This window comes from Marmota flaviventris, unplaced genomic scaffold, assembly GCF_047511675.1.
Source record: "Marmota flaviventris isolate mMarFla1 unplaced genomic scaffold, mMarFla1.hap1 Scaffold_54, whole genome shotgun sequence".
In the NCBI taxonomy this organism is placed as follows: domain Eukaryota; kingdom Metazoa; phylum Chordata; class Mammalia; order Rodentia; family Sciuridae; genus Marmota; species Marmota flaviventris.
Window position 1 is genome coordinate 895,455 of NW_027288344.1, and position 11,860 is coordinate 907,314.

Here is an 11,860-nt window from a genome sequence, read left to right on the forward strand (position 1 = left end):
TTTATTATTTAGAAGAATTAAGTATAATATTAATGAAATAGAATAGATTATCTAAATAAACTGAACAATTAGATACTATAAAATCTATTTTTTTTTCTGAAACAATTTTCCAGTATATTAATTCATCTATATAAAACTTACCTTTCCACATAGGTAGAAACAATACTTGCAAAAAGTTCAGAAGTCTACTCAAAACATTTAAACTCATATGTGAAAACATTTCACAATATCACATCTAAGTTGCACAGAAGACCCCGTGATCACTAGGAAATCTACCACAGTCCAGTTTCTCCAACCCAAGGAGGTCCAAACTTTGGGTGAAAGGGTAAAGTTTCTAAGCTGCGAAGCCTGAGTTAAAATGTAAAGGATAAGATTAAGATTTTTTTTAAGTTCTGTGAAGTTTTTAAAGTTCTGTTAAGTTGCAATTTCCTGAAGTGAAATTAAGTTCTGTTTTCCTGGAACCTACAGTTCATGTAGAAGTTAAAAACAACTCCTGGAAAAGCCACTGAAATGTATGTTGAAATCTCCCCTAACCATCTGGTTGCTCTGTAAAAACAACCCCCTCCCCAGAAACCGTGCAGTCCAGCACGTACACACCTTAGGGCCTAAACCAATCAGTTTAAATGTAACCCCCTCTTTAGGAATGACCTATCACTCCAGCCTGCCCTGTTCCAGCCAATGTATGTACTAATCAAGTCTAAAAATTGTTGTTTGACTTTCCCGTGGTGTATGGTGATTTGTTAAAGGAGACTGTGATGTATGTAAAGTCCCCGCCCTCCCCCCAAAAAAGTATACTTAAGCATTGTTCAACCCCGGCTCTGGACTGCTCTCCCTTCTCGAGTGGGCACGGAGCCCCAGCATGCTGGAATCTCAATAAACCCCCTCCTGCTTATTGCATAAAGTCAGTCTCTTGGTGGTCTCTTCCTCCGGTGTTAGCTGGGCCCTTACAGGGGAATAATGGGGCCCTCTTCTGCTGCTCCTCTGAAAAATAAACTTATATCAATTCTATCCAAATGCATACTTTCCATATGTGTTTCAATGATTTTTAATGCCTTTCTTGCTTCAGGTGTTAACATGCGGGGTAAATTTGGATCTGATGGACCTTTTAGGATCCCACACATCCAAGATGCTGTCAGGTAAGCCACCACATTTAGTAACTTCCTGATCCCGTAAGTTTGTACCTCCTGCAAATATCACCGTGGTGACTCTGGAGCCTCTTGCCTTTTCTTTAATACCATTTGTAACTGACTCATTCATTCCTGGGCATGTCCTCTGGTGCTCTCCAAATGGAAAGTCATAAGGTAAAGGTCATTTTCAGACAAACTCACATGAACAAACAAAAGGTTCCTCATTATTTTGGTACTTGGAAAAGGAATAATCTCTTGGCTTTTTAATTTCACTCTTGATTTCTTCAACATTATAGCTGTGAAATATCCCTCTTCATGACCTGTAATAATTTCGTAACTCCATGCTCTCTTCTTCAGATAGCTGTAATATGGGGGAATAACTTCCTGTAGAAATATTACATCTGGGCTGTACAAAGTTAAGTAGGAACCCATCCCATGAGCCCTCTCCTGCAGACTGTTTAAATCCAACCCATCAATATTCCAGGTAAGGAGAAAGAACATGCTGCCATCTTCTTGCTGAGAACTTTCAGATGGGTGGATTTTTGAACTAGTGGAATCAGTTGTTTCTTCACTGGTTAGGTCAACACAGGCCAGCAGCAGCGACACCTTATTAAAGCCTTATTTATGTTTTATTAAAGCCTTATTTATGTTTTCACCCTTTCTACTTTGTCAGAAACACTGAACAGAGTTTTGTCTTTTCTAATCCTTGTTAGACTACTGATTTAAAGAAAAACATTAAAAAAGCCAACTCTATAGACACCTTCAGAGTTTAGTTTTATAATAAAAAACTGTTTGAGTGATCAGACCTTTACATTTCTGAAGATGAAATAAACATGTAATCTTTTACCTCATTTTGCTCAATTAAATTGTTCAGAAGATCAAAGTGGTAAAGACAATGTAAAATTCAACATTTTAATACTGATGTTGTAAATTGTGTTGAAAGAGAAGGAAAATGAATTGAAGAGAGTAGAAGCTGTGCTAAAAGAGAGGGAGAGCGACCTTTCTAGCAAAACAAAGCTGTTACAGGAGGTACAAGATGAAAACAAATTGTTTCCATCCCAGATTGAGCAGCTTAAGGAACAAAATTACTAACAGGTATCTTCTTCCCCCCCTCATGAAGAATTATTGATGAAATGCACACACTTTTACAGCTAGAGTGTGAAAAACATAAATCTTTCCTTGCAGAAACAGAAGGAATTTTACAGAAGCTTCAGAGAAGTGTGGAGCAAGAAGAAAATAAATGGGAAATTAAGGTTGATGAATCACAAAAGACTATTAAGCAGATGCAGTCATCATTTATGGCTTCAGAGAAAGAGCCGCCCTATTGCCAGACAGTAAAGGTCAAATATACAATGAATACACAGCTTAACATAACCATCATCATCTCAAAGGCTTGCTGGGGTCACCTCTCAACCACTCCCTTCTGGTAATATGCCATGCATCATCCTGACTCCGCTGTGGCCCTCAACAAGAAAATACTGAGGGATGGTTGCATAAACCTATTTACTATGCCCTTTTTAGCTCTTCATAAATATTTGCTCCAAGTGTTGCAAGCTTTTATGCAAATGTGCAAGAAACTCTTATGCCTAAAGTAATGCAATAGGGACTCTTCATGTCAGATTCTACCATTGATGAACATGACCTTGATAATAGAGAAGAATTAAATAGGGAAAGGATCTTGGGACTGACAATAGGTGCCTGAATGCTTGTGTTGGGCTAATTGTAACACCTGCCCCACACAATGTCTTCTAAAACACTGTGCAGAGCAAACAACAGTTAGAGGTCTGCCACTTTCCAAGCTCAGATTCATATGATGTGAGTTGATAGAATCTGAGAACCCCTCTGCCTTCAGAGGTGTCTGTGCCCTGAAAATTTATCAGTGTTACAACTTGTTTCTCTCTCTAGTAGACTCTCCTTTTACATGCAAATATTGTCTACTGGGATAACATTTTAAGTTTGAAACAGAAAAGGGGGAATTAATTTATTTGATTTTGTTCTTCCCTGACGAAGAAGGTAAAAAAAAAAAAAAATAGCTGGTAACATTTTCTAGAACTGTATATGTTGAAAGAAATCTTCTATTTATTATTAAAGACCTTCCTGCTTCCCCAAAGGATGAGGTACTTTAAAACAAAAGAATAGATATACTGAAATCATTAAATTTAGCACTAAGAAGAATTCATAACCAAAGTCTTTGTCTAGGAAACATTAAACATGAGAATGGACAGTATCTTCAATAGCACTTTTACAAAAAGAGCAGAGGCATTCTTTATATAGGCATTTCATACACTGACCTTCGAGAAGAAGCCAAGGGCATAGTGCCAAATTGAGCTCTGTGAAGACATTTCTGAAGGGGGCAAAAGTATTATAGTCCGAGTATGTTCCATTCTGATGATCTGACTTGATACAACATAAAGCCTAGAGAATCTAGAGAGACAGATGGGTAGTATGTCTAGAGGCTGCCAATTCCTCTGGAATTTTTATCAACTTAGTTATTGAATATAGCAAAATTGAGACTTCTGGTGAGTATTAAAATATTATTATTATTGTTTTGATGTTGCGCATTGTTAGAAACCCCTATATTTGTAATAATAGCAAAATCAACAATGAAAATAATAATAGCTAATATTAATGACTTTCAGGCCAGGTGCTAATTTGCATGAATTATTGAAGGCTTCCAACAATCACATGAAATAGGTATTTTTCACATAGCAACCATTTTGCAAAAGATGATGAAACTAATAGAAATTGAGCAAATTGCACACGTTCACATGGATATTAGCTACAAAGCTGACATTTAAATTCAAACAACTTTCCTCCAGATCCAATAGCAATACTCTCTACGAGCTTATGTTATATTAAATTATAGGTGGGAAAGTTGTCTCTGCAATTAACTAAAATGATTTAGCTTGTATTCTTATATGACCAAACATTTGCTTTATGTCTTCACAGAAGTATACTTGGAGCTATAAATAACAAAACTCAGCTTGGATTTATCATAATTTATCAACTACATAACTGAATTCCTAGTGCTCTTTATTATAAGTTATGGTAAATATGATATTGGCTCAGATGATTTTGATAAGGGAAATATTACTATCACCTCTTTAGACTATAAAAGAACCTAATTTTAAATATTGAAGCCAGTTTGTTTTGAGAACTGAAATGAGCACAGAAACCCGATTAGTATCTGCTATACTTTTTCAATAGTTTTGCTGAATAACTAAATTTTTTTCCTATCTACAGCAGCTATTGAGAGTATCCTCACATTGATGTAGTTTAAAAGATGGCCATAGAAACATTGTTTCCTGTTTACCTTCTTTGATATTTCCTGAGAAAAACTTCACAACAATTTCTGAATTTGAGTTTATTTTAAGAACAAATGACCAAGAATAAAACAAAAATCCTAAAACTTTTAGATCACAAAGCAAACAATGCTGGTTTGAAATATATATGTGTAATTTAACATATGAAGTTGAACTTTTTGTTGTCATATAATTATATTTTTAAGTTGATATACAAATACATACCTCCCATAAAATTTGTAAGAATGAAAAACTATTAATCTCCTCATCAGAAGTTCAAGTCCAGGCCACAGATATGAGGATAAAAGGTAGAACAATGCCTGCATGTGGGAGAAGGCACCCTGGATGAGTTAGAGCACAGGGGATGGTGAAGTACTAGCCTGACTGTGCATCTACATAGGCATATTCATTTGTAAAAAATAAATAAATAAATAAATAATAAACTGCTTATTTAAGGTTTGTGTACTTATATTGCAATTAAAATGATGCATCGTGTGTGTGTTGTTAGACCACGATGCAAGAAAAGACCACTGACTCCAATTAAAATCAAATTAAAGCAAGCTTATTATTTCGACCGGCAGGGCTGCCTTGCCCATCAAAATCGTGGGAGCCAAGGACAGCGGCGAGCCTTCTCTGTGGCCCAGTTTTATAGCCAAAAAAAAAAAAAAAAAAAAAAATTACACAAAGGGGAGGGGGTTACGGATAACAACACTCTGAGGAGCCTAACACAAGTTTACATTTTTGCTGGCCCAGGCATCAGAATTTATGGAGATCTTAGAGACTCAGAGAGGGTCGTTTTCTGGCCAGGGAAGGCCAGAATTTATGAGGCATCACTAAGGTTTAGGAAAGGGTTGTTATATGGTCAGGGAAAACCGGACATGGGTGAGTTCAGGGCATGGGCAGTCATTCCAATCAGCTACAACATCAACTAATGGCCAGGCCATACAGACATCCTGATATTTTTACAGAAAACAGAAATGAATCCTTCATAACTTGTGACATCTGGCTTCTGATCTAATGAGAGAACCAGGCTAGGTATATCAGTGTGTGTGTGTGTGTGTGTGTGTGTGTGTGTGTGTGTGTGTGTGTGTGTAAAGTACAGGCAAAAAAGAAATAGTCCCTCTAGTCCATGCAGTGTTTTTGTGAAATTAGACAAAAAGGTTTTTTGGGGGGCAGATTTAGCTTCTAGGTCACAAAGTTTATGTGACAGACTAGTAAAAGGATTCAGTCCCACTCATTTGAAAGAGCCTACATAACAATATGTATGTCCACTAAAAATAATGTTGTTGAGAAGAAAAACTATTCTGTAACAAAACAATATAAAAATAGTTAAAATATTTTTTTTGTTTGTTTGTTTTCCAGGGTAATACGATTTTATATGTAAGCATTAACACATGTGATTTACTGCTATTTACTATTACTATTCAAAGAAAATTCAGTAATTCAATAATTAATCAATGAAAGAGACTTGCATTGACTACAATCTCCATTATGAAATTTGGAAGATTAAAAATATTACTTAATTAGTGATTATGAAGAGATTATCTTTGTGCATACCACTCACAAATTGGTTCCTTACTAATATGCTTGTAGATTTAAAATGTATATTTAAAGTAAGCCTAAACTGAGCACTGCCAAGTACCAACTAAATTGATATTGAAATTGAAGAGTTCAGGTGGTATATTTTGTGAATTGCTATGGAAACCTGTGATTCGGATATCTTGGATACATAGAAAAAACCTACTTTGACCAACCTATGGATATTTCATCAAAGAATACATTCACCTCAGACATTATGATTGGAAGATATCTGGGATTATATCCAAGCAAAAATTTGTGACATTTTTGCTTAAATTTCTTGAGATGTTGAATATTAGGCTCAATGTAACATATTTATCATGATAGGCAGAGCATTTTGTGGTGCTGAGTGACACTCATTGCTGGATCTGTGGAATTTATTTTCTAATGCTTTCATTTAAAAAAAATAAACAGAAGAGTCAGGCTTTATATACACTTGTTTGTTAGATTTGTTTACTTGAAATATATTCTAAATGATGAATTTAAATAAACAGTTTTAACTTGAATAAATTTAAAATTCAGAGAGTAACTTATGTATTCTCTGATAATAGACATACCAGATAAAGAACAGAAATTAACATTCTTATTTTGCAAGATGGTGATGAAATTGTTGAACAACACTGTGAATATTATGACTTGGAAAGGTTTATATGTTTAATGACACTCTACTTTGCAATTAGATTTAATAAGGTATAAATTTAATAAAGATAATTGTTGGTAGCTGGTGGTTTTAATCACTGAATTGACTACCAATTTGCTACTTGTATTATAATTTAGTTATGTAATCCCTCAGGATTAGTAAATAGAGCTTGAGAAAGTATCTAAGTCTGAAATTTGGCAAGAAATTGCTTATATTAATTTTCTATTAATGACTGTCTGTACATATAAAATTACATTACGGCATCTCTTGTTATATAATTCACATGTATCAAGATTATTATTTTTTGAATAAACAGAAAGATAATGTTGAATTCTCTCTCAAATAAATAAAAAAAATGGCTTGAATTAAAAATTCCAAACATTGGGCTGGGGATGTGACTCAAGCGGTAGCGCGCTCACCTGGCATACGTGCGGCCCGGGTTCGATCCTCAGCACCACATACAAACAAAGATGTTGTGTCTGCCAAAAACTAAAAAATAAATATTAAAATTAAAAAAAAAAATTCCAAACATGTATAAGCTACTTGTTGGAAAAGTATAAATGGCAGCCATACCCCAGAGAAAAAACCCCAACATGGCGCCTAAGCACCTCTTCTTCCTACCTTCTTCTTTTCTGCAGTGGCACAAAAAGTTCCCACCGGCGCCAATTTCAAATCTCGCTGGCGGGGAACCTTAGCCCCAATGAGAACTAATTCCTGGGCTCCGGAGCTGATATCTGAAAGAACTTGCCAATAAACGGGTTGCCTGCCATTTATCTAAACCCTACCATCTCCCCCTTAGTTCTATATAAGCACACTGCTTTTTGCAATAAAATTGGAATTCTCCCAGTGAAGTGTCTTTGCGTGGGGAATTCTTTCATTCTGGTGCCGTGACTCGGATACGGGTGAGCTCTTTCCAACAAGAGCCCCGTCCCCTCTCTGCCGAGACACTCCGCCCTGGTCCGCTCTTTTCAGACTCGGCTGCCTGCACTCAACACACTGATCTGGCGTGGTAAGGATCCCCTGACCCCGGCTCGCCAACTCCCTTCGAGCTATCGCTGGATTTGTGACCGTGATCGTCCGGCACACTCCAGACGCCCGGTGGGGGAGAGGGAATCCACCCCACTAAGACCTTTACTGGTTGAAGTGGACCCTCTGGTGATCCGTTTCCCTTTGGGGCATGAGGCTTCTGAGTTTACACGAGAGGCTCTGTGGTTTTTTTCCCTCCTCCGCTGCCGCTGCCGCTGCCGCTGCCGCTGCCGCTGCCGGTGCCGCTGCCGGCTAAGAGTTGCTGTTTCCTGCGGGGCTGCTGTGTCTGGCTGAAGCTGCCTCTCTGCTCAGGAAAACTGAACTCCCGGCCTGGAACTGCGTTCTGCCAGAGCCGGAGTTCTGTTTTCATTACTGACTTCTTCCACTGCGGTCGAAAACTTTCCTGACGTCAGGTTGCCCGTGGCTCCGACCCCATTGGGTCTCACAGATCGCACTTCACTGGTGATGACCAGGTAGTGCCCTCTGTATTTCCTCGTGATGGCTGGTCATTTTGGGGACGCCCACCTGACCCCTGTTCGCCCTGGGCTTCCTGGAAGCCGGTCCAGCCCGGGTTTTCCCTTTGTCTCTCTTGCTTACTCTTATTCTCTCTCTCTCTCTCTCTTCCATCTTTCCCTGTGACTATGGGCACCTCTTCGTCTATACTTGAAGCCTCACCTCTCAAATGTTTAATAAAAAATCTGGCCACACTCTCCCTCACACCAGACATCAAGCCCAAACTTCTAATCAAATTCTGTACCCAAGATTGGCCTACATATCCACTGGATAATGGCAATCATTGGCCTCCAGAAGGCTCCTTAGATCCAAACCTCCTCTGGGACCTTTTTAACTATTGCCAGCGTCTGAAAAAGTTGAGGGAGATTCCCTGTGTTGAAGGTTTTAGCCTTCTCGCACAGCACCCTGCTCTCTGCTCCTCCTGCCCTCCCTCTCAGGTCCTCCTTGCTTGCAAATCCCTCTCTTCCCCTACTTCTACTCCTGACTTCGCAGATTATTCCTCATTTGACCCAGCAGATGATCCCCCACGTTATCCCCCAGCCCCATCTGCCCCTTCTCTCCCACTATACCCTCCTCTTCCTCTGCCTGATTCCACAGATCCTCAGCCTTCCGTTTCATCCCCCTCCTCTCCACCCTATTCTGCCTGCTCCACCTCCTCCTCCTCCACAGAGACACTCCCTTCCCCTCCCTCTCCTTCCTGTCCGCCGCCTGCCTCTTTCAGTCCTCCTGTTACCAGGTCTAAGGGACTCCTTCCCACCCCCAAGACAATCGCACCCCTTCGTGAGGTAGCTGGTCCCGAGGGTGTCATCAGAGTCCACGTGCCCTTCTCCATATCGGACATTACTCAGCTAGAGAGGAAGTTAGGCTCATTCACCACTGACCCCACCACTTACATTCGGGAGTTTCAATGGGTCCTACAAGCATATAGCCTCACTCATCATGACATCTACATGCTCTTGGCCAATACACTTCTCCCTGAGGAAAGGCGACGGGTCTGGGAGCTAGCCCAAGCCCATGCTGATGAAAATCATAGGACCAATCCTAACCACCCCACGGGCCCTCATGCTGTCCCAGAGCAGGATACCCTATGGGATTACAACACCCCTGAAGGCTTACAGTCTCGTGACCTTTTTACATCCTGCCTCTTGGTGGGCCTAAAAAAGGCCACCCGCAAGGCTGTTAACTTTCAAAAGGTGCAGGAGATCATTCAAAGGAAGGAGGAAACACCTTCAGAATTCCTGGATAGACTAACCAAGGCCCTTCAACAGTACACAAACCTTGACCCAGAAACCCCTGATGGCCGTCATGTCTTAATGACATATTTTCTGGGCCAAAGCTACCCTGACATTAAAGCCAAGCTTAAAAAGCTTGAACAGGGCCCTGCTACTCCTCAGACTGAAATCCTCGCTGTCGCTTTCAAGATCTTTCATGGTAGAGAAGATGAAAGTGAACACCGTAGGCAGAGGGCTGAAAATGCCAAATTCCAAATGTTGGCCCAGGTCATTCAGAGAAGGTCATCACCACGCCGTCCTAGTAAGACACCCCCTGGAGCTTGCTTCAAATGTGGTAAGGAGGGACATTGGGCCAGGGATTGTCGTTCCCCGAGGACACCCTCCAACCCCTGCCCAAAATGCCATCAAAGGGGACACTGGGGGGCAGACTGCCCAACAACCCGGAAGGGAGGTTGGTCAGCTGCCCGGCAACCCCAGCCTCTCCTGGGCTTGGCAGAGGGGGATTGACGGAGCCCTGGGCCTTCCCTCCCGACTATTACCATCAAAAAGCAAGAGCCTAGGGTCACCTTCCTGGTGGATGGACGCTTCATTACCTTCCTCTTGGATACTGGTGCCGCTTTTTCAGTCCTGAGGGCGTATTGGGGTCCTACCACACCCTCAAAAACTCCTATTGTCGGGGTAGGAGGTAAACAGATTTTCCCTCGAAACCCCCCCCCCCATCATGTTATATGCAGGGATCCCTTTTGTCCTTCACACACTCCTTTCTCGTTATGAGCCATTGCCCCATTCCCCTTCTGGGAAGGGACATACTCTCACTATTGAAAGTCACCATTCACATATCACCCCACACTTCTCCTACCTCTCATTTCCTCATGATGTTCCTAGGGGCAGATACACCTCCTTCACGCACTCTTCCACAACTATCTAAACCAGTTAACCCTGAGGTTTGGGACACAACTACACCCTCTATGGCTAAATGCAGTCCTATTCATATTGTCTTACGGGACCCTTCAAGATATATTAGTCAACCACAATATCCACTCACAACCATAGCCCTCCTCGGATTAGAACCCATCATCCAGGATTTATTATGAAAGGGGTATCTTAGGCCTACACACTCTCCTTTCAACACCCCCATTCTGGCAGTTAAGAAACCTAACGGGTCCTACAGGCTGGTTCAAGACCTTCGCCTTGTCGACTCCTCTGTGGTCCCCATCCACCCGCTAGTGCCCAACCCTTACACCCTCCTCTCTCAGATCCCTGCTACTACTACCCACTTCTCGGTCCTAGATTTAAAAGATGCATTCTTTTCTATTCCCTTGTCCTCAGAATCTCAGGATATCTTTGCTTTTATGTGGACTGACCCTCACACCCGCCATTCTCGTCAGCTTACCTGGACTATCCTCCCACAGGGATTCAGGGATAGCCCCGATCTCTTTGGCCAAGTTCTTGCCCAGGACCTCACATCCTTTCACCCCACCTGTCCTGACTCTACTCTCCTTCAATATGTCAATGACCTTCTTCTATGTAGTCCCTCTTGGGAACACTCTCAATCCCACACCGCCCAGCTTCTCAATTTCCTAGCAGATAAGGGATATAGGGTGTCTCCCCACAAGGCCCAGGTTTCCCAGTCTTCTGTCACCTATCTTGGTTTTCGTCTTACACCTGGAAAAAAGGAAATAACACTGGATAGGAGGCAACTCCTCTCTAATCTTCCAGTGCCCCATACGAAAGCCGAAATACTATCATTCCTAGGACTAGCAGGTTATTTTAGGGCCTGGATCCCAAATTATTCTCTTCTAGCCAAACCCCTGTATGACCTAGCAAAGGGACCCCCTTGTCGCGACCCCTTGCCCGCAAGGAAGACGCAACTCAGGAATCTTCTTTCAGCAGTTTATTCAGGTCCGTGATATTTCTTCTTCCTTTCTCGGATGCCCCTTCCCAGCCTTAATAAAGCATCTCAAGCCCCAATGCAAAGCTGCCACGTGGAGCTTTCTCACAGGGTGGTGAAAAATCATGTGCCAACTCTCCCAGATAAGGAGTTGTTTGTCACAGACCACAGTGGAGCCAGCGTCATCTTGTAATGGCGACCATAGCCTGCAGAAACGGCAGAAGCGGCTCACCACAGTTCCCCCTTTTCTGTTTTCTTAAAACAATACAGGCGAGAGTAGAGGTCCTATCCCACTGTGCAGAAGTGGCTGCATAGTATGACTCAGTCCTAAGGAGGCGCCTTCCCCAGATCTGAGGCCATATCAGCCGACACCTTTTTTCGTGGGGCGGGGCGTGAACGCGTCTAACCCGCATGCAATAGGACATGCTCTCCTTGAGGTCCACGTCAAGGATCACTCAAGTGCAGTGCCTTGCCTCGCATCCTGTATCGTGATGATGGTGGACGAAGGGGGATAGCTGAGGCTGAACTGTGGCTGTTTATAATGACAAACA

At 41.6% G+C, this 11,860-nt stretch overlaps 1 pseudogene; it reads right to left on the reverse strand.

Annotated features, from left to right (window-relative positions):
* Positions 1-221: 221 nt before the first annotated feature.
* Positions 222-8,043, reverse strand: LOC139704337 (tyrosyl-DNA phosphodiesterase 2-like; annotated as a pseudogene).
* Between the last annotated feature and the right edge of the window lie 3,817 nt (positions 8,044-11,860).